The sequence below is a fragment of the Molothrus ater genome, chromosome 14, assembly GCF_012460135.2.
Source record: "Molothrus ater isolate BHLD 08-10-18 breed brown headed cowbird chromosome 14, BPBGC_Mater_1.1, whole genome shotgun sequence".
Classification (NCBI taxonomy): domain Eukaryota; kingdom Metazoa; phylum Chordata; class Aves; order Passeriformes; family Icteridae; genus Molothrus; species Molothrus ater.
The window spans coordinates 7,984,217-8,005,032 of NC_050491.2; the positions used below are offsets into that span (position 1 = coordinate 7,984,217).

The 20,816-nt window shown below is 48.2% G+C and overlaps 1 protein-coding gene across 3 annotated transcripts in view; it reads right to left on the bottom strand.

Annotated features, from left to right (window-relative positions):
• The window catches only part of PAK3 (p21 (RAC1) activated kinase 3), a 126,946-nt gene that overhangs the window by 56,441 nt on the left and 49,689 nt on the right, over window positions 1–20,816 (bottom strand). Inside the window, exon 1 of one of the 3 annotated variants that reach the window (XM_036401867.1) lies at window positions 15,413–15,513. The exons of the other annotated variants lie outside the window; for them this stretch is intronic. The gene's annotated coding sequence lies outside the window, so the exon portion shown is untranslated. Of the gene's footprint in view, window positions 1–15,412; window positions 15,514–20,816 lie in introns of those variants that run through there. 3 annotated transcript variants of the gene reach the window in all.

A 20,816-nucleotide genomic window follows, 5' to 3' on the forward strand; every position in this document is an offset into this window, starting at 1 on the left:
TTCAAACTGATAGAAAGCAGGTTTAGATTAGATGTTAGGAAGACATTTTTTGCTGTGAGGGCAGTGAGGCCCTGGCACAGGCTGCCCAGAGAAGCAGTGGCTGCCTCATCCCTGGGACTGTTCAAGATCAGGCTGGATGGGGCCCTGAGCAACCTGGTCTAGTGGAAGGTGTCCCATAGCAGGGGGGTTGGAACTGGAAGGTCTTTAAGATCCCTTCTAACCCAAACCATTCTGTGAATCTCTAAGGAATGATTCCTCCTCCAACACTGACAGCACGGATCACCTTCAATCTTTTTTGTAAGACAGAAGACCAAAGCAACATCTACTCTGCTGCCAAAGCTGTGCCTGCAGTTCTGAAAGGTGCTCCTGAGTTTGCCTCTCCAGCTGGCACATCAGCACAAGGCACAGACACCTCCAGCAGCAAGTGCCCCACTGAGCAGCTGGCCAGGCTGACTTCCATGCAGAAGCTGGAGCAGAGATGCACTCCTGCCCTGCTGCAGCATCACCACCTGCCCCAGCAGAGAACACTGCAGCTGCTCTGGTGCCCCAGGAATTACACACCTCTACTCTTTACCTGTTGACCCTCAGTAAAAAATTTGCTTTGATGGTTTGCTGGCAACAGCTGTCAAAAATTCAATTTATGTGTATGTATTGCCCAAATCAAAAATCAGTGTTTATCATTCAGTTTTCTCACTAATCTCCTTCTTACCAAACTCTGTGAATGTAGGACAATGTGACATTAAAAGGACTTAGCAAGATGATCAGTATGCAACACCTTTACTTCTAGGTGTGCAGTTGTCTACAATTTCTGATAATGCACCCTCCCAAAGGCTTTGGCAAAATATGTGTTTGCATTGCAGAACATCAAGAGACAGTGAGGCAATAAATCCATCCTGCATTCCAAGACATTAACAACTTGGCAAGTTGAGTGATAAAGAACCAATACAATTATGTATCATTAAGCTGCAACTAATAGTGGTAGGGAATGGATAAGAGCCTGCTGATTAGAAATGCTATCAAGGAAAATCTAAGCTGTGGCATTAAGGCATGCATTGAAAATAGAACACATTTCATGCTTCTCCTAGAAATACTTAATTCTATTTCAAGTCACCACCTCTTATTTTATTTAGCATGAGCACTTTCCACCATAAAATGTTCTTTCTTCCATCAAGGATTTTATAAAGGAGTCAACAAATAGCATCTACCACAAAACAGAGAGCCTCCATGTCCTCTTTGTCAAAACAAAGCTTTTCTCACTCTTCCTTCAGAAAGACATACCAGCCTGATCAGAAAACACTTCCAGAACTCACTGCACAGCTCATTTGCTCTTTGTGCAAGGCCTCCACCTGAATCCATACACGGACCTCCCTGGGAAAAAATTCCTGTGCTAAACATCTTATCCATAAACTTTTAAAGGATATGATGGGATTGAGTAATACAGCAGAGAAATTACTGCCCATTTCAGCTGCACATGGAAGGCAGTGCTCAGCTCCCATGGGAACCTATCTCCAGTTGCCTCATCTATGTGGGAAGCAAATACTTCTACTCATCTTCCAAGCAGAAGTTACTTAGACATACTGAGATATACCTGGGACATCAGCTTCAGGGCCTAGCCAAGATTAAAACTGCCAAGAACCTGCCTAAATTCAGGAACTATTCTGTATTTTTAACAGGTTGTCCAGAAAAGTGGATGTCCCTATCGTGGAAGTGTTCAAGGCCAAGGTGGTTGTGGCTCTGAGCAAGCTGCTCTCCTGAAAGGTGTCCTTGCCCATTTCAAGGAGTTGGAACCAGATATCATTAAGGTCCCTTCCAACCCAAGCCATTCTCTGATTCTGTGACACTGCATGACTGAGACAGCTCCTGGTGCTTCCACAGATCATTCAGGTCCTGGCCTCCAAGATCACCACAGCAGTAGTTAAACAGTGGTTCTGGTATCTGCAATGAAAAAATTGGGACCTGCTGAAGGATTTGGGACTGCATTCCTTTAAGTCTGAAATAGGATTCACATCAGATAATACAAACCTCTGGTGACTTGTGAGCTGAAGAGGAAAGCTGCTCTGCCCCTTTGGCTCTGACCAATTCCACTGACTTCTACAGCATAGAAGTCTGAGGGAAAAAATGCATAGACCCTGTCCTAATCAATCTTCTAATCCCACAAAACATTTCCATGTGGCCAGTATCTGAAAAGCCACCAAGACAGAATCTGTGGCAGTTTTCTGGGCTTTTACATCCCCAGCTCAGCAAAGTCTCACAACAGTTGAAAGCTGGGCCCTTTATCAGAAGGTGAGCATTCAGCATTTCTGATGGAACTCAGCCATGATTATCTGGGTAATCATTATACTCTTTCAGCAATTATCATCAGCACTAATATAACTTTGGCTGCTGCAAACTGTAAGAGTGTCTTGATCTAATTTACATTCAGGGGCGTTATACCATAAAGTGCAACATATGATCACAGTCTGACAAAACTGATACTGAAGATGTGTAAATGGAGATGAATATGGATCACTTCCCAAGTCTTTGCAGAAGGTTTGTTTGCTCTTAAAATCAAGTTTCCATTCTTCCAAAGGCTGCATGGAGAGCAGAACCATGTATTCTTTCCACTGTCTATAAGGAAGCACCTCCAGGGCTGAAGCCCTTTTCTGAGTAAGTGGCCTATGCCTGCAGTGATCTGAAAATGCCTGTCCCAAGAACTCTTGAGAAATGAAATCTTCCCTCTTGAGAGGGAAAGGACTTTGAAGGTAGCCACAGAAAGGAAGAATGTGTGCTGGAAAACAGTAGAAATCCTGAGACCAAGTTCTGATTGCAAAAGCCATCTAGGAAGTCACATCAACGTAAGAATTGATGCGTTATTAAACACAGCTTTTTTATAAACCCCAATTCTGTAAATTAAATGAAAAGCTGAGGTCAGACCATGTAATTGAAGGCAGAATTTGCCCAATGATCATTATTTTTCATAAGGACTATCCTCTAGGCTAGAAGGTGTGTCATGACACCCCAAGGCAGTTAACTCAGACTAAGAAAACAGTACTGACAGACTATTTTTTTGCTGACAGTAATCTCTGTCAGGTCCTCTCTGTGAGAGCTCTGACACAAGCTTGGAAATCCATTCAGATCCCAGAAGTTCAATTGCAAAACAACTGAACATAGGGCAAGACACATATCCTCTGTATCTAAGACTTAGCTGGGATGCTGCTTAAAGTTTGTTCATTTTCCCCTGCTCTCTCAATTCTAACCTGGTTATATGCCTAGAAATTAAAGCTAAAGGGCAGAGAGATAATGTTTTTCCCAACATGAGAGAAAAAAACCACAGAAAACCTGGCTTCCCTTGAAGTATGAGGCCAGAGTTGCAATTGCATTTTCACTTGTTTTATTAGACCCATAAAACACCCCTTGTGCTGAAGGGGTGCAGGGGGAGACATCCCAAGTACTGCTCAAAGTTAAAAAGAGCATGGGCAAGCCCTTGAGTTGAGGGGAACCTTCTGGAATGCCACCAGCACAAGCACAGTGTGGCAGTAATTCAGGCCCTACCTTCTCTCCTCAGAGTGTGAGGCTCAGACATTAACACAGAAATGCAGCTCCACAGGCTGTGGGATTCTGGGTATCAGAAATTCTGCTCAGGCAAAGCACAGGGAAGGGAGAGCCCAGAGGAGGAGTCTCTAAGATGTGGTTCCAGCATCTACAGCTGGCCTAAATTTGACTCCATGCCAGGAAGCAGCTCCTTTCTCACAGATGGCTGCTGTTACAGAGCACTGACATCCACCAAGGAGCAACTGGGCATGCAATATTAATGGCATCAATGAGAAAATTAGGAACCCACATCAAAGCACTGAGAGTTGTTTTTATAATATTTGGCTTTAAAATTAAGTGCAAAAGGGAAGGTGTTACACTCAGCTAAGCATGTTTAGAGGACTTTGCTTTTAAAATGTGATTCTGCAGCTTTTAAACACACACACATATGCAGAATGACCCCTTAAGGATTGGGGAAAGCTGCTGTCACCTGTAACTCAGCAAATCACAAGTCACATGAAGAAACACAAATCAATGCTGCTTTGAAATTTAGCCTGGCAGGGAAAAAAAAGTCAAAACTACCATAACAAATGGCTGCTGAAAAGTCAGTCAATGGGAAGTGCTGCTTTGGCCATGGTTTTTCTCAAACATGGACAACACCTTGGAATTTGAGTCCAAACATTCTCATCTGCACTATACTGAGACCCTGCACTGAATACAACAGATGCAAAACAATACTCCAAACAAATTAGTACACACTTATTTGCTAGAATTTTTCTAGTAACAGAAAATTATAAAAGAAGATAATAAATTAATCTAATTTAGAAATCTTCCCTTCTCCATTAAAACATTGACATTGGACCAAACTACACAGAGTCTACCTGCATCAACAGTCAGTACAGATAAAACATGGATGCAAACACTGTCAGCCATGTAATCTCCATAAGGAGACTCTTGCATTTGGGGGTTTAATAAATTAAGGACAAGTACGAAGTATAGAAATATTATCTTGAGTATCTAGTGGTTATTACTGGTGTCCCTTTTGACTGGAGCAGGGACTGCTCAGGCACAGCTGTCTCCACAGATGGGCACAGCCTGATCTGAGCTCTCTGCCTGCACTGAAAGCAAGTTGATGCATGTTGCTGCTCTGAGAGCTACAAAAGCATGTGAGTGCAGCACTGTGCCCATGTCAGCATGACCTGCAAGGGGTCCATCATAGTCCTGTCCTGCTGACAGCCACGGGTGTCTATCACCTCCAGCCTGGAAGACACATGCTCTAGCTCTGCCATAAAGCTGGCATGATGCTAACAGTGAAGTCTTCATGTGATTTGAGATGTTTCTCTAATAGTTCTGCCACTTTAGCACCCACCCACAGAGAGGACCTGACATCTTTTTAAGTAGTTTGTTGAGACACTACAACTCGATGACTCAACTTAGTTATTTGTCTTAATCTGCAACAGACTCAGAGCTGTTCAGTAAAATAAGCATGGGCAATTTCCCCTCAGAGCAGGTGGAAGATGGAGTCAACAACTAATACACCTGCTCTACTTTGCTCAGTTACCTGGTTTCATTTTGAATCAAACCCTGTCTGTCTTCTGCTTCAGCCTGTCTTACACATGTGCAGCCTCCCTGCCTTCACTGGTGCTCGAGCCAGACAGTCTGAAATTACATCACTGGCATCTTGCTGCAGCTTAGATGGCATCACCTCAGGTTACACAGGACTGGGAGAGACCCACCAAGTACAGCCCCTGCTGTCCAGGCAACCACGTCACCTAATCCCTTTGTAAGTGAATCAAAAATAGTTATGAACCATACCTCACTGGGCACACCCCAGGCTAGCCATAAATGACATATTGTGGTGTAAACTGACTTGGGAAAAAGTACACAGACACATTCAAAACAAATTAGAAACTGCAACAAGCAGAGAGGCAGCTTAGTCTAATGGCCAGGGAATGAGACAGGCAGCAAGATGGTTGGGTCCTGCTGCTGGCTCCTGTTCTTCCCTGTTCCACCCAGAGTGCCATTACTCCATCCCTCAGCTTCCTCTGGGGTGAGACCAAGATAACAACATTGTCCTTCCTTCCTTCACAGATTGCTTCAAGCATTATGACAAAAAGAGGGGCACAAGAGCTAAATATTTTTATCCACTTAATCTCCCCAGCAGGTTTTTAAAGCCCATTTTAAAGCCCTCCTTTGCAATTCAGTCTGTGGATAATTTGCTACCTGCATCTCCATAAAGTTTAACCTGTCATAGCCTGACAAAGGTGTAATTTCATCCCCAGGCTCTTCTGACTTGAGACTGTGGAGCTTCTCTTTGTGGATAAAGTATCAAAGCAATAGCTCTGAGACAACAGCCCTTTGCATCTCACAACCCACATATTATTCTCCCTAAACACAGTTTAACTGGCCAGAATCAAAACTTTTTCTCTCCCCTCATGCCTCCTCCCCACCGTGCACACAAACATAGATAAAAGCAGCAGACAGAGACACAGAGAGAGGATGGTTTATCCCACAGACAGGATTACTGCATCATGATGTAATGACCTTGTTCAGGAAAGAAAAAGGTTAGTTATATATCAGCCTGAGCTGTAAAAATACCAGTTCCTTTTCAAAACAAGGTAAAATAATGTCCATTTAAAGATATTCTTAAGAAAACATGAAACACTTGTCTTGGTGAACTGGAGAGAGAAGGAGCAGAGCCCAAGTGGCCTCGGGATAACCCCTCTGCAGTCACATGTAACACACACTGAATGGAACAAGTAGCAGTGTTCCTCTGCTAAGGATGCATGGAAAGGAGTATGCTGCTTTCTACCTGTTTGTATCTTCAGACATCCCAGAGCTCTTTCTGTACCCTACAAAGGTACATGGCAAAAAGAGCCATTTCTGTTTCACTTCAAGTGCAAAATGCTACAGAGCCAACTGTTTCAGTTGCTCCTTGTGAAGACTTTACATCTGTACTTGTTTTCTTCCACCTCAGAACAACTGGAGGGAGGAAGGCCATATGCTGCCTTCATATGAAGCAATCCCATGAAAGAATAATTGGAGTTCATTATTCTTTCTTTTTAGACAACATTTAGTGAAGCTTTGGCCATGACTGAAACTCCAAGGCTGAGATAATCACACTTGTGACTACAGGTTCCTCAAAGGGACTTAGCTCTAATGAATTTTCAAATGCTTTGAAAATAATAGGTACAGTATTTACCACTGAAAACAGTAAAAGAATACTGATGCTACGGCCCCAGTGCAGCACATTTATTTCACTGCGCTGCTGATATTCTGCTGAAGTGAAGTGCATGAAGTGAAATATTGCATAAAGCCAATATTTACCAACAGATACTACAGTTGTGAAAGTAATATAGTCCTTCCATGGATAAATAGGCTTCCAACAGGAAATACAAGGCATTTGGCAAGTCTTAGCCTGCCAAGGGCAACTGCTCCATGTCCTCTTTCCAGGACAAGAAAGCCCTCCAGTTACTCCAGATTCTTCCAGTGGTGAATGCTGAGCTTGTCTGGTAAGATTTCCGAGCCCAGTGGAAATCCTAGAGCAGACACAGAAAGCTCTGAGTCTGAATTGGCACCAGATGCTTTAGAAAATAAGTGATTTTCATTTTGTTACAGGAATATGAGAAGGCCAAAATGCTTTATTTGTCAGCACAGGAACAGCCACTCATCTAAGAGCATGAATATTCTGTTGAAGTTGTTATAAAATCAGACTTTTCCAAGGAAACCCTGCACTGAGTAACAGTGCCATGTGCCAACTTACAGTGCTCTCTACACGTGTATGAGACAGGAAATGTATTTTCTATAGCAGATGAACAGCAATGACAGCCTTCAGACTAGAGTATGGAATATCATTTGCATTAAATTCCAACCTCTCAAGGAGCAGCCTACAGTATCTCCCTACTAGCTCAAAGACTCCATACAAAGGCCAACTCAACATCATACATCTACTGCAGTGTATCTTCTCAATTAACTAAGGAAAAGTGTATTAGGCATACATCAAAACTGCATTGCAGCTAGAGCTGCCAATTACTTATGGCAAAAGGGAGGCTGATTCATCCGACTGTATGTGGGCCTCGGCTGGAGTTTTCCCAAAACGCAACAAGAAAAGAAGAAAACCTCAGTGAACCTCCCCCTCATTCCCACTCCTTCCTCCCCCACAAATCACAGTCAAGAGGCCTGTGCTTGCAAAAGCAGCATTTCCTGGAGGATTCTTTCTTCAAATCTCTACTTTTCTAAATTCAGACAAAACACACAACTCAAAATCCATTTGCATATGGTATATACGCATACAAGGACACCTCTCCCAAACACTGACAAGCAAAAAGCAAAGCAAAGGGTCTAAAGCACCTTCAAATCCCCAGTACCCAGGGATCCCCACATCTCCCACTCCAGATCTCACAGCATTCCGAGGCCACCTGTGCAGAGTGCAATGGTTACCCAGACAACACTTGGCTTGGCACCAGCCTGCAACAGCTGAGCAGGGGCTGGGGGCCTTGTCTTTCTGCTCACAGCAGTCACAGAACAGAACATTTCTGCTAAGCACAAGCACATCCTGAATCCAGACCTTTTCACAAGCTTCCTGTGTCAGATGCATTTAACACCTAACATATCACAAGTAGCAATTCTCCATCCAACATGTCCCTCCTTCACTTTGTGTGTCTCAAATGAGCCTTGTGGCCTCAGGGATGCCAGGGCTCTTCTCTCCCTGGCACTGCTGGATGGAAATTGTTCTTATTAGCTGCCATGAACCCATTTAGGCACCTACTAGCCTAGGTTTTCAAGGTGCCCAGCCACACCAATACCACTATTCCCCACAGTGAGTTCAGGACACAAAACTTCAATCATGTTTACTTCTAACTGCTATCTTTCATTGCTCTGACAGCACCCTACTGATGACCTTGGGCATCTGACTTCATCCTTTTGTTTCCAGTGTGTTTGACATGAGTCAACCTGGCACCCAGCCCCTCTGGAGCAGTCAGACCCTGCCTTAACACATCTCTGCTTGTTTTCCAGGCCTGACTTTTAGGCATTTATTGTAGATCTTTAAAATAGTTTTCACAGAAAAGATGCTTTGAGATCCTCAGAGTGCAGAATAGTACTAGATGCATGCACCTACTGCTCACTGCCTTCTGGCACCAACATTCAAAATGCCAGTGAGCTCAGAAGGGAGCCTGAGCTGCCCCTTCCGTGGCAAGGGGGATCAGGAGTCAGACACAGCCTGCTCCATGGATCACAACACAACACCTCACCAGCACTGCAGGGCAGACCAGGGCAAGGTGTCTTCTGCCTAATGACCCCACCAACCAAAGCCATCAGTCTGATGAGAACTTGTGCTTTAGAGGCTGTTGGATTATGCAAGAGCACAACTTTTTCCTCTCCTTGCCCGAAAGCCAGTCCTATTATGGGCTGATTTTGGGATTATGTTTACCAGACTGCTTGTGGGTACATTGGCAGCTGTGTGTGATTCCTGTTTCAGTACACAACCAATTACAGTCAGGATAGATGCAGAATCACATGTGTTCAGGTATACCCATGAGGGCAGGCTCTGCCATTCTGCTGAGATCAGCAATGTAAACAACATGAAATGCAGCTCAAAAAGTACTCAAGAATCAGGTACCAGACCTCCTGTGCCATGTGTGGGCCTGGGAACTTCATCCATGTGCTGCTGTGCTCACTAAGAGGAAAGAGAGCTCACCAAACCAAGGACTTAGAACTGGAAAACTACCTTGTAACCTGGTTCTTATTGCTTCTCCTTACTACATGAAGAAGACTGGCATTCACCTTGAGTGTCCAGAGTGCTCCACAGACCATGGGAGAAGACAGGGCATGTCCTGAAGATCAGGCTGTTCAAAAGCTCTGTTTGCATTACAAGTTATGGCACAGAAGTGCCCCCTAATTAGAGATGCTTTGTGGACAATTTACTTCAGAAATACACAAAGAGAGCAGAGGTTCCAGCATTTCAGTACCACAATAGATTTCAAGAACGGTCCAGGACACAACCTCTGTGTTGAACTGTCAATATAATGCAGAAAAGAATAAGACTCCACTCTCAGCTTATTCCTTCTGAAACGATAACATTATTCATTAGTGCCCCTAAAGAGGGGGATTCTGCATTCCCCTAGTGCAAGAAGAAGTGGAGAGAGAAGAAGAGTATGGAGAGAAGTTGTGGCACAGGCCACAACTTAAAGGAGAAGACTAACCCCACAGACTGCCACTCTAGGTACTTCCAAATATTACCCCACCTCTGTCTGGTCCATGCATCCTACAAAGTGCAAGGCAAGTTCCTCAAAAATAAACAAATCAGGGAGCAAATTCTGTCTGTTTTAGTCTTTTGCTAGAAACCTCCCTTCTTCCCAGCTTGAATTCTCTGGAATGAAGAAAGAGTCAGAGCACAGCACAGCTGATGTACCCCACATCTGTAGGAAATGCCACCCTGAGCTGCCTAGGCTTGCTAAAGAGATCAAACGTGGATGTAAGCAGCTCTTTTCTGGAGCAGGCATCGTTTCAGTTGTTAAAATATTCATGCACCAATAGGAGCTGTGGTATCAATGTCTGTCCGTGATACAAACAAACCTGAGCTTAAAGCCTGACAATCTGTGTTATGCAGAGTAGAATCACAATTAAAAACATTTCCCAAGCCTCCATTTCTGCAAACACACATATGACAGCTTTTCTGGTGACACATCAAGAGCAACCCAAATCCAAGTCCACAATCCTGTGAGGGCAGGAGACATTAAAAACAGCTTTAGCAAATGCCCAGGATTTTAATTGTGTGCCATCAGTTTTTCCCTCTCAGGTTTACCATGCACCAGCAGCCCTATGGTTCATCTGGGGAGTGGCTGGATGCACCTGATAAATATGAGCTGGCATCTGGGCACTGCAGGTTGAATCAAGACTCTCTGCAGGGAAGTGCCTAGAAAATTTCTGATCTGGAGGATTTTCTCCTTCACAATAGGGAATAGAGAAGTAGCAGTCAGAAAATGGAAAACATTAGGCCTTTCACTCCCCTCAAGAGACACAGAGAAGTACTTTCCAGTGTCCTTTCTAAATAGGGAAACTGATTTTTTGATGCCAGCAAATGGACAGAGGATGGGGGGAGGCACAGCTGCTGCCCCTTCAACAACACTGGCTGGAGAAATGAGTCCACCCAGGTGACATGGCAAGAAATGTTTAAATGTTTTAGTACTGCCCTCTCGTCACATGCAGCGAACTGCATACACCCTGCAGAGCAACACTGAGCCTGCTAAGGTGCCAGAGCATTTTCAACACTTGAGGATTAGAAAGGAAATGAGAATGGTTTGGCTCTGGAGTCTGTGCCATACTGCAATGTTGAAAGGCAGTTTGTTTCAGGCTTATGGGCATCTATGGCTGGACAAAAATGACACTGCAGTACCTTGAGTTGTGGCAAAGCAAAGCATGTGCAGGAGCAGCAAACTGGACCACAGCACAGAGCTCAGTGGTCCATGTGCAAGGTGTCACTTTCAGAAGTCAAAGGGTCACATCCAAATGTTTGTTTCCATTCCCTGAGAAAGCACACTTTTGCCACCAGGACAATAAACAAACATGAAATTACCCAAAGATTTGTTGAGTATGTTTTGGATCCAAACTGCCTTAATCTGCTTCTGATGGCAGTAAGACAGTACATATGACCAGAGCAGAGCAAAGGATGTGTATCTAACCTTACCTTTGCCATTCCCCAACTCTGACCCTTACAGTGCTGTATCAGAGCACCACACCAAGCCCCAAACCCAGCACATGGAGGCACTGAATACTCTTCCAACTGTGGAACTGGCAGCACAGACTCCAGGGCAGAGACATGCTTTGCTCTGCATCACTCAAGACTCAGTCACATCTGTCAGTACACTACTAGATAAGCAACTGACAATAAAACTAATGTTGGGAAATGAGCACACTGAATATGTACCAACACAATTTTACCCTTGAACACTTAATGCACACAGCCATAACAGTAAGCCTTTAGAGCAAAACAAAGCAACATTCAGAGCAGAGGTTTCCTAACTGAGCAGGACATGCCCCTCTTTAAGAGGGACATGATTTCCAAGTCTGCCTCTGGAAGGAATGATACAAGACAGGACATCAGAGTACCTGGAGGTGCACCTAGCCCAGTGCTCCAAGAGCCAGACTCGCAGGTAGGGCTGGTGCCATATGCTGACACAAAGATCCTCCCAACCCAGAGGCCAACAACCTGGAGCAGTTGTAGGCCTGTCTGTCCCCTGCCCAGGGCTTCCTGGGATCAAGAGCTCCAGAAAAGGGGGACATGACACTGCATCAACAACATCACAGGCTTCCTGGATGCCTATCAGTGGGACTGCCAGGGCGGATGCCATGGTGCTTGCCCAGAGCAAGGTGCATCCAACCTGCCACATCCCACAGCACCTGAGGCAGTGAGTGCCACCTGTCTCAGAAACACAGGAAGCCAACTTATAAACAGTGCACTGTCAGAGCTAAGTTGGAGCAGTGCAACTGAACAGGCAAAATGAGAATCCTTTGGCAATCTCCAACAAAGCACACTGAAACTCTTGCTGTTCACTGCATACAAGCCACAGCTGCTGATGTTCACCTGGAAACAATCTCCAGAACTCCAAGCACTGAGACTATCCACTAGCAAACCACACAATTTTATCGTATTTTTCCATTATAAAATTACTGCTAGGAGCAGGAGACAACCAGCGACAGCAGTTCTGAGAGAAGGCATTCACATCAGTGTCTCTACCTGTGCTGACCCCGGCCCAGTGAAACCTACTAATTACCACTCAGCCTAATGCCATTCTTCAAGTAACAGAAAAATCAAAGCACACATAAGGGAAGATCCACAATCTCAACTATTTGTGTCTGAAAGGTAAAAGACAAAATAGAGCTACAGGGAGAAAATGCTAGCTAAATACAAAATAGCACTAGTGAATGAAAAAGTTTATTTCTGCAGGTGAAATCCATGTTCTTCTCTCTCCTTTCTACCACTGCCCTCCCCATTAAGTTCTTGGAGAAAAGCTTCAAGCACCTTTGGCATGAGCTAAGGATGGTAATGAAAGAGGAAGGTCACGGTGAGCTTCTGCCTGCCCACTATGCAGCACAGCAAGAACAGAAATCAGTACTCAAACCAGAGAAGCACAAAGTGACAGCACTGTTAATGTCCCAAAGTCACAGGGAGTCCAACCAGAGCAGCAGCGGAAGCCAAATCTGGCAACATCTCCCCTGCGACCGGTTCTGTGCAGGCATGGCTAAAATGAAGGAGGAGCTGCAGGCAGATCTGAAAGACCTTCAGATTCCCAGCTGGTTTTGATCCCAGAACACAGGCAGCTCCAGGGACGCTTGGATCCACAGTCACAATTAAAGTATTAAAAGAAAAAGAGAAGAAAGCTTCAGGCAAAGGGAACAGGAACTGAAAATGGGACTATCCCCACAAACCAGCTCTCCTCTAGGAGCAAATGCTGCCAGGCCAAGAGATGGCTAACACAAGAGCTGGATTTGCTGCGGCCAACAATGTGTTGTAGAGTTGAATGTGTCTGGAATTTTATGTACAAAACTTGCAAAGAAATACAGGGGGCTGGAGGAAGACAACCTCTTGTGCCCAATTTTTTTTTTTTCTAGTCTTTATTAGTCAGCTCAAGACACACAGGACAATCTAGACTCCAACTTCCACGCGTTTTCTGAGTTTTGATCAGATCCTTACAGAGGAATTGCCCTGTCAACAGTCTACCTGGAAAGGTAAAGTTCTCTTCCCTGTAGTCAGCAATAAAATGCTCTCCAACTTCTGGGAAACACTCCTACACAGTCTCACTGGGCCTGTTAGCTTAGAAGGCAGAAAGCCCCCATCAGGCCCTACAAAAAGGCAGCACGTTTGTGTTAGAGCCCTGAGGTGAATGAGGCCCAAGCCCAGGGCCTGTGACAACCAAAGCAGCTCACCCTGGGTACTGCCTCCTGCAGCACTGCTGCCACAGCTGTTCTCAAACTGTTGCTGCTGCAAGTGGTGGCCCATGAGGCCTGAAACTTAATCCTGTAACAGGAGCTCCTGAGACTTACTTTTAGTTATCCAGAGTCACTCAGTGAAGAAATGCCATCCATGCACATCTTGGTTCAGAGTCCAACCTCCTGTGCAGCCCAGAGGCAGCTGCTTGCAGCCCCCCACCTATGAAGCCAGCCAGCCCCAGCACCGTGCCTGCCACCAGCTCCTGTGCCCAATTCCACACTCAAGGAATGCAGCTCCAGCCCATGCAGCTCCAAACAGCCACGAGCATCACCCTCCCTCACCAGCCCATGCTCACCGCAGAACACCGGCTCAGAGCAATCCTTCCCCTCCATGCACACGACCTGCCATGGAAACCTTCATTCTCTGGCCTCGAATGATGCACCTGTCCATGTCCCAGACCTACAACCCATTACCCCGACCCCTAATTTACTCCACATTCTGCTCACATCGTTGGGTACCCTGTGACTGGAAGGCCGAGGCTCCTCTGCAGCCATGTGCCACACTTCCACTTCCCCCGGCACAGCGTCCTCCTCCCGGGCGGCTCCGGAGCTGCGCCCGAGCCCCTCCTCTCCGCCTGACAGCCACAGAGAAGGTGGATCCACCCGAGAGGAGCCAGGGGAGCCGGACTCATCACCGCTCTCTCCCGCTCGGGCAGGCAGGCAGCAGCCTGGCTCCGGCCCTCCCGACAGCCCGTCCTCCTCCCCTCCTCCTCGCTCCATGTCAGCCGAGAGTCGCTCAGCAAAGCCCCTGCTGATCTCCGGCCTCAGGCTCCCTGTGCAGGCATCCCCGACCGTGCCCAGCAAGACAAGAGAAAGCAGCGTCCCCTCTCGGGCAGCCCCGGCGCCGGCTCGGATCCGGGCAGGTGGGGCATCAGCGGCAAGGAGCCTTGAAGGGGGTTTGCCAAACCCTGCACACAGATACCCAGGCTGCTCACTGCTGGCACACGCCGTTCCCACCTCGCAAACGAAGGAAGGGCGAGGGGAGAGGCAAAATCCAGCTCCTCAACATCCCTCGGGCCGCAGGGCCCCAAACAATCCCGCTCCTCCCAGCCTGGGCCCACCATCTCGTTCAGATGTTGCTCGCTTTGAAGCCATGGCTTCTCCTGCCTGAATTCCCTGAGCCTTCCACGTTAAACACCTCGCTGTGTTTAAAACAAGGCTCGTTTTCTGGCATCGGTGAAAACTAGATCTGCAAACTGCCTCAATGACCAGCAAGAGGGGCCACTCGTGCCGAGTGCACCCCCCCGCCGGAGGAGGGAAGCCTGGAGCGGCCAGACATCACGCTGGAGCACTTCCTCGGCTGGCTGGTGTACAAGTCTGGGACAAAGGGACAACCCAGCACAGGGACCAGCTCCAGTGTGGCATCAGGCACCACCATGCACGCACAGAGAGAGACCACCCTTCCCTAAAGGGATTTCGGGAAAAACTTGGCAGGTGCCAAGGTCAATCGGATGCGCGTTGCCAATAACGAGTATTAAAAAAAGAAAAAAAAAAAAAAAGAAAAAAAAAAGGCGGGGTTATTTATAGCCCAGAATTTCTCACTCCTCTGCAGAAGCGCAGCCCAGAGGCGGCATTGTTGGGAGATGGGGAACACACGCACCGCGGCCGCGTTAATGGCCGGTGCCGGCGCTGACACAACTTCAGCTGCGGCTCTGCGGCTCCGGGAATCCTTCCCGCAGGACACCGGGCTCCGGCCACCGCCGACTGCCCGGCAACACACGTGTCACTGACGGCAGCGGCACCCCGGAGACGCAGAGACAGCCCCGCCACCGGCGCACCCCGGCCCTGCCCGCGGCGTCATTCTCCCATCGTCGGGAGACGGGGCGCCGCAGACGCGGCCACGGGCACCGCGCTTCGCCGGCGGCCGCAGGGCCCGGCCGGGGTTATCTGGAACCGCCCCGGCCGAGGTTACCTGGAACTGCGGTCGCTCATTGCTGCGCGGCCCGGGTTACCTGGAGCCGCGGTGCTCATTGCCGCCCGGCCGGGGTTACCTGGAGCCTCCGTCGCTCATCGCCGCCCCGCCCGTCCCCCGCCGCCGCCGAGCGCCCCCCGGGCGCGGCCCGTCCCCCCGCGCCGCCAATCGCCGCGCGCGCGCCCGCCCGCCCCGCGCGTCGCGGGGCCGCCGCAGCGGCGCTGGCGCAGCCAATGGGCGCGGCGGGCGGCCGGTGACGACACACGGGCCGGGGCTGGGGCTGGGGGCAAATCTCGTGTTTCAGGGCAGCGCGCAGGGAAAGCGCGGCGCGGGGGGGTGCCCACCCTCCCAGCCCTGAGCCCGGGAGCCCCCTCAGAGGGGTGCGCAAACCTGGGAGGTGGCACCGGCGCCGTCCGGCGGTGCAAGGGGTCCTGAAAGGCATCATCACGTTCCCTGGTCTTCGTCCGCTGGGAATAGGAAATGCACCGTGAAATTCGGGGCTCCCCCGGATGACGTCTGCTTGTGACAGCCTGGGGGCTTCTCCTGTCCGCATCCAAACGTGGGAGAAGCCCAGCGGGAGTGAGGCTGGAGCAACCAGCTCCGGCCACTCCTGCCACAAAGAGGGCACTTCCTTGCAAACCTCTCCCAACGCACCAGAAGAAAAAATCTTATTCGCGGTCTGTGTTTTCCATTCTCCTTCATTCTTTTAGAATTACGCTTCCCTAGGCAACGTGTGGTCCTTCTCCTGCTCCTTCTGAATCCACGAGTTCAGCTCCTCCATGAAAGGTATCAAACGTAGAAACAGACCCAGCTTTGATGAGGATGATCTCACATTTACAGTATTTCCAGGGGGAAAAAATGTGCCGATAAACATGACCAAATTTACAATCTCTGCAGCAGAGCCCACAGGGCCCTGGGCATGGAGCAGTGCTGGGGCTGGGAGCACCAGCCATGCTCTCAGCTTGGGGCTGTGCCTGGTCCCAGGGCTGGCAGGAAGCTCTACCAGCTCCAAGTGCCACCAATGGAAAGGGCTGTGCTGTTACATACCAAAGTGAGCATACCTTTCACCATTATTTTGTTTGATTTGTTGGGGATTTTTTCCTGATGGAGATGCACAGAATATGTGTAATAACACATGGTGGAGCAGTCAAGGGCAAGCAATGAAGACTTACCTTCTGCTGGTTGCTATTGCCAAAGGTAAGGCAGGCCACATGTTTCCAAGAGGAGATAACAAACTGTCCCAGCCCCACCACATGACATGTGATCTTCTCTGACCACAAGTGTCCAGGCTGCTGCCTTACAGCTCATTCAAAGGACCAGTTCTCCAGAAGCAAGAACTCACTGAGTCACCTAGTCCACACTGACGTGACAAGCAGCCCTGCCTGAATCACCATCCCCATGCCATCCCCTCCTGCTGTAAGCCGAAGTCTCACCAAGGTTTTCTTCCCCAGTGTGAGTCAAATCTGTCACTTAGCTGGCTGGTTCTGCAGTGATTACAGTCAAGCCATAGAGCAAATTGTCAGTGTTCTTTCCACTCACACAGAGAATTACTCCTGGGGGTAGATGACTTTCAGGATCTTCTAAGGTAAGCAGGAATTGTGAAAATCTGCTGTCCCTCAACAATGGAAGAAGAGGACTTCCCTTTTCTGCTGCATGTAGTGTCCATGTGGCAGTGGCAGTGTCCAGTGACAGCAGTGCATGCATCCAGGAGGGCTGGGACAAGCAGTGGGGTGACTCCTGCAGAGGACACACTCTTTCTTGTTGAGCCCAAGGGGGTTAGTTAGCAGAGAGTGCAGGTTTTGGCCTTCAGCTCTTCTCCTGTCCAAGTCCATGTAAAGCTTTTGGAGGAATGTCCCGTGACTGCAGCGAGGAAGGGAACGCAGCTGAAGGAGCTGTCAGGGTCCCTGCAGGCTCACCCAGCCCTGCAAACCACACTGGCTGCTGCAAACTGCTGTTTACAACAGCCCAGAGCAGGAAAGGACTGAGCAGATGGGGGACCAGCAGTACCCAGCCACCTTCAGAGTAAAAATCATTCCCGATGGCTTTGGAAAGACTGATGGGTCATTTACCAGCCCCACATCCTGGAGTACCACGAGCCATGGGAAGTGCAAGTCCTGCTCACAGACTTCCAAAAGAGGGAGGCAGCTCAAGGAAAAGCTGCAGATAGAGCATGAAATCAGGCAATTACAGTTGTTAGGACTGAATCTGCGAGTGAATCACTTCTATTTCTTTTAAAAAGTCCAACTAAAATCTAGTTTCAAAATAAACTTTTAGCAGAACTGCTCGTATGAGCACCATAAGAAAACTGCAGGCTCTCTGAAGCACCAAGCCCAGGTCAGGCTGCCCTTTGCCAAAGGCTAGGCAACAACAGATGAAGGAAGAGTTTCAGTTTCCTTTCCTCTGTGAAAGAACAGAAACTTGACTCTGTGACTGCACACAGTAAAAAAGCAGATCAGATCTCTTACACTCAGCCCTGTCCAAATCTACAACTCTCCTGGGAGCCAAAGAAACTTTGTAAGCATTGACTGTGCACAGTGGAGTTTTGCTTGAAACTTACAGAGGGTTTTTAAATGTCTGTGCCTTTCAGGTTGGCCTTTGGTGACCACAAAGCCTTGAAGCTGCACATTTCAGCCTTCTGGGGTTCTCCAGCTATCTTTAAGCTGTTAAATGGAAGCCATACCTGATAGAAAGCTAACTTTGCATGCCTGTCCCATGCCTTCCTGGCAAAGGAGACAAAGAGTGGCAGCAAAGCCCACAAAGGGGAAATTGCCCAAACCGCAGAGCTCCCCTGCTCCTCATGCCAGCTGTAATGAGGCTGACCCTGTTGGAGCTGGAGGGCTCTGCTGCACACTATAAGCAGCTGCATGTGCTGACAATGGGCACATTGCTCAAGCACATTGCTGGGAGAGGGGGGAAAAAAGAAAAAAATGAGTGACTGCATGATCAAGGCACCTCCACAGTCCCACGGTGCCAGGCTCAGCAGTGCAAGCTGGACTTGCTCCATGGGTCCACCTGGGATGGTCTGGGCTGTGCCTGACCTGCAGAGTGTGGCTGGGCCTCACCTGGCCCAGACATGGGCATGGTGATGGCTTTGTCCTCACAGGGCTTAGGAAAGCAGGTCAGTCCCTGCTAGACATCAGTTCCGTGTGACTGTCACATGCGTGTCCCAGCGAGCTGGAAATGCTTTGAGAGTCCGCACACCCACTCAGGAGGTCCAGCCTCCAAGACCCCAGGGCCTGCCCAAATCCTGAACACAGCCTTCATCTACACCAGAATTGGTCCTGCCACATTTATCACACCTTGCTGGCAAACACAACACAGTCTGAGCAGTAAGTATGAGTGCTGATTCACCAATAATGCCCCACACTCAGTGGTAGCTGCCAGAGAGCTCATTTTACAGGTAAAATTAACTCCAACCATCAATCCATCCCCATCAACAAAACCCCATTAAGAAGCAACCTATTCTGTCCCCTAAGAGCTGTGGGTATTCCAGTCCCCTGCAGTTTTCCCCTATGCCAGGCTCCTGAGGCACCAGCACCTGGCCCCACGGTCTCACTCCTCCCTGAGGCTGCATTACACGGGGGACTGTGGGAGCCCCTCTGCCAGCCCTGCAGAGAGCAGGCAGCCCCAGGGGGGTCTGGAGTGGCACAACAGCAGCACCTGATTAACTGTGCCAGGGGCTGATGGGGAGAGCACTGGGGGGAGGGGACATGGAGGGACACAAAACTGACAATTAAATTTGGAGGCCAGCTTGGCCCATTATGTCATGGCTTCCCAGCACCCCGGCCATTGGCTGTGGCTGAGCATCTGCTGGGAGCTGGGCATGGTTATTTGCCTGAGGTTCAGACCTTTCCCAAGCTGGTTGTCCTGACAACCTGGATAGTGGCAGCTTCTGATAACCACGTAATGAGGTTGTCACAAAAAGGAGCCCCTCCATCAGAGAGGTTTAGGGATCATTAATGTTTCCGAGGGAGTGGAGGGAAGAAGAGGTAAGGGGACCATCTGGCAATGCTGGAGCACGTCAACAGCCTCCCTTGGCAAGGAGCTTCATTAGACAGGAACCACCTACCAACAGTAGCGATGGGAACAGGCAGGCAGCCTGCCAGCAGCCAAGGGTCCCCACTGCTCAGCTGGGCAATGCTGACATCCAGGCAGACAGAGCAGGGAGGACACACAGGTGCTGCCTGGGGGTGATTCAAGTTGCTGAGCAGTGGAAGTGCCCAGGGCTCACGTGGGAACAGGACAGTAACAGCCTGTGGGACAAGTGGCACGGTGATGCTGGCACAGAGGCATTCCTGTGGTGCTGCAGCTCTCACGTGCTGCTTCCTGGAGGGTAAGGACTGACAGACTCTGTGCCTGAGTTTACCCCATTTGCAGGTAGCTTCTGTGAGTGGTTAGAATAGTTCCCACTCCTGTCCTGCAGTCCTGCTCAGGGCAGGGCACAGACTTACAGCAATGCAGCGCATTCAAAGAGAATTCTGCTGTCCTGAGGATCCCTCTCGGCTCAGGTGCAAGATGTCCCCTGAAAACAGAACCTGTGGGACCACGCAAGGCACCAAACACCGTGTCTTCCCCTGGGATTTCTCAACCCAGGAAACACTTTGTCCTTCACCATGTCCGTGTGAAACAGGGATTTCATTCACCCTGTACTCAGACCTGCAAGGTACCTCCTGTGGCTGCAACAACAGTGGATTGAGGTGCTGCAGTGTGAAACCTTTGTGGATGGCAGTAACACCAGAGCTTGGAGAAGTTCAGTTGCCAAACCGCTGATCCCCAGGACCAACTCCTGGAGAAGAATGCCCACCTTCATGTTAAATAGCACACTTTTTAAAAAACTTGCCTGTAAAATGATGAAGTCTGAATCTTTCCTAAGAGGAGACAGAAATTACCTCCATAGATAAGTCCTTATGAATCTTCCAGCAACAATTGACAGAATGTGTCTTTTATGTCATTTTAATCTGTTTTAAAAATATCTACTAAGTGTAAACACTTGCTAAAGTCAGTGTAAGACTTTATTAATACACTTAACACTTTATTTAGTAATAATGTTTTTATATTAAAAACTGCTGTACTTTTAGTACATATTTTTACCTCAAACCATGATTTCCCTGTTCAAAATTAGTGCTTCAACTGTGGATTTAACTGAGCTCTAACAGGACTATTAACACATGTCAATTAAATACCAATCAACTACTAAAGACTGCATTTAATAGATACATTTCTTAATATACTACTGCTATACCTCATTAAAATTGTGTTGAACCTTCACAACTGTTGTAAACATTCAAGTGGGATATAATCCACCTCCAGGAGCTAGTAAAACTGAATGTAGTGCTCTCCTACTCTGGGGAGGTGTGTGATATAAAATTCAAAGCTAAGACAAAGACGCAGTTGATTACACATA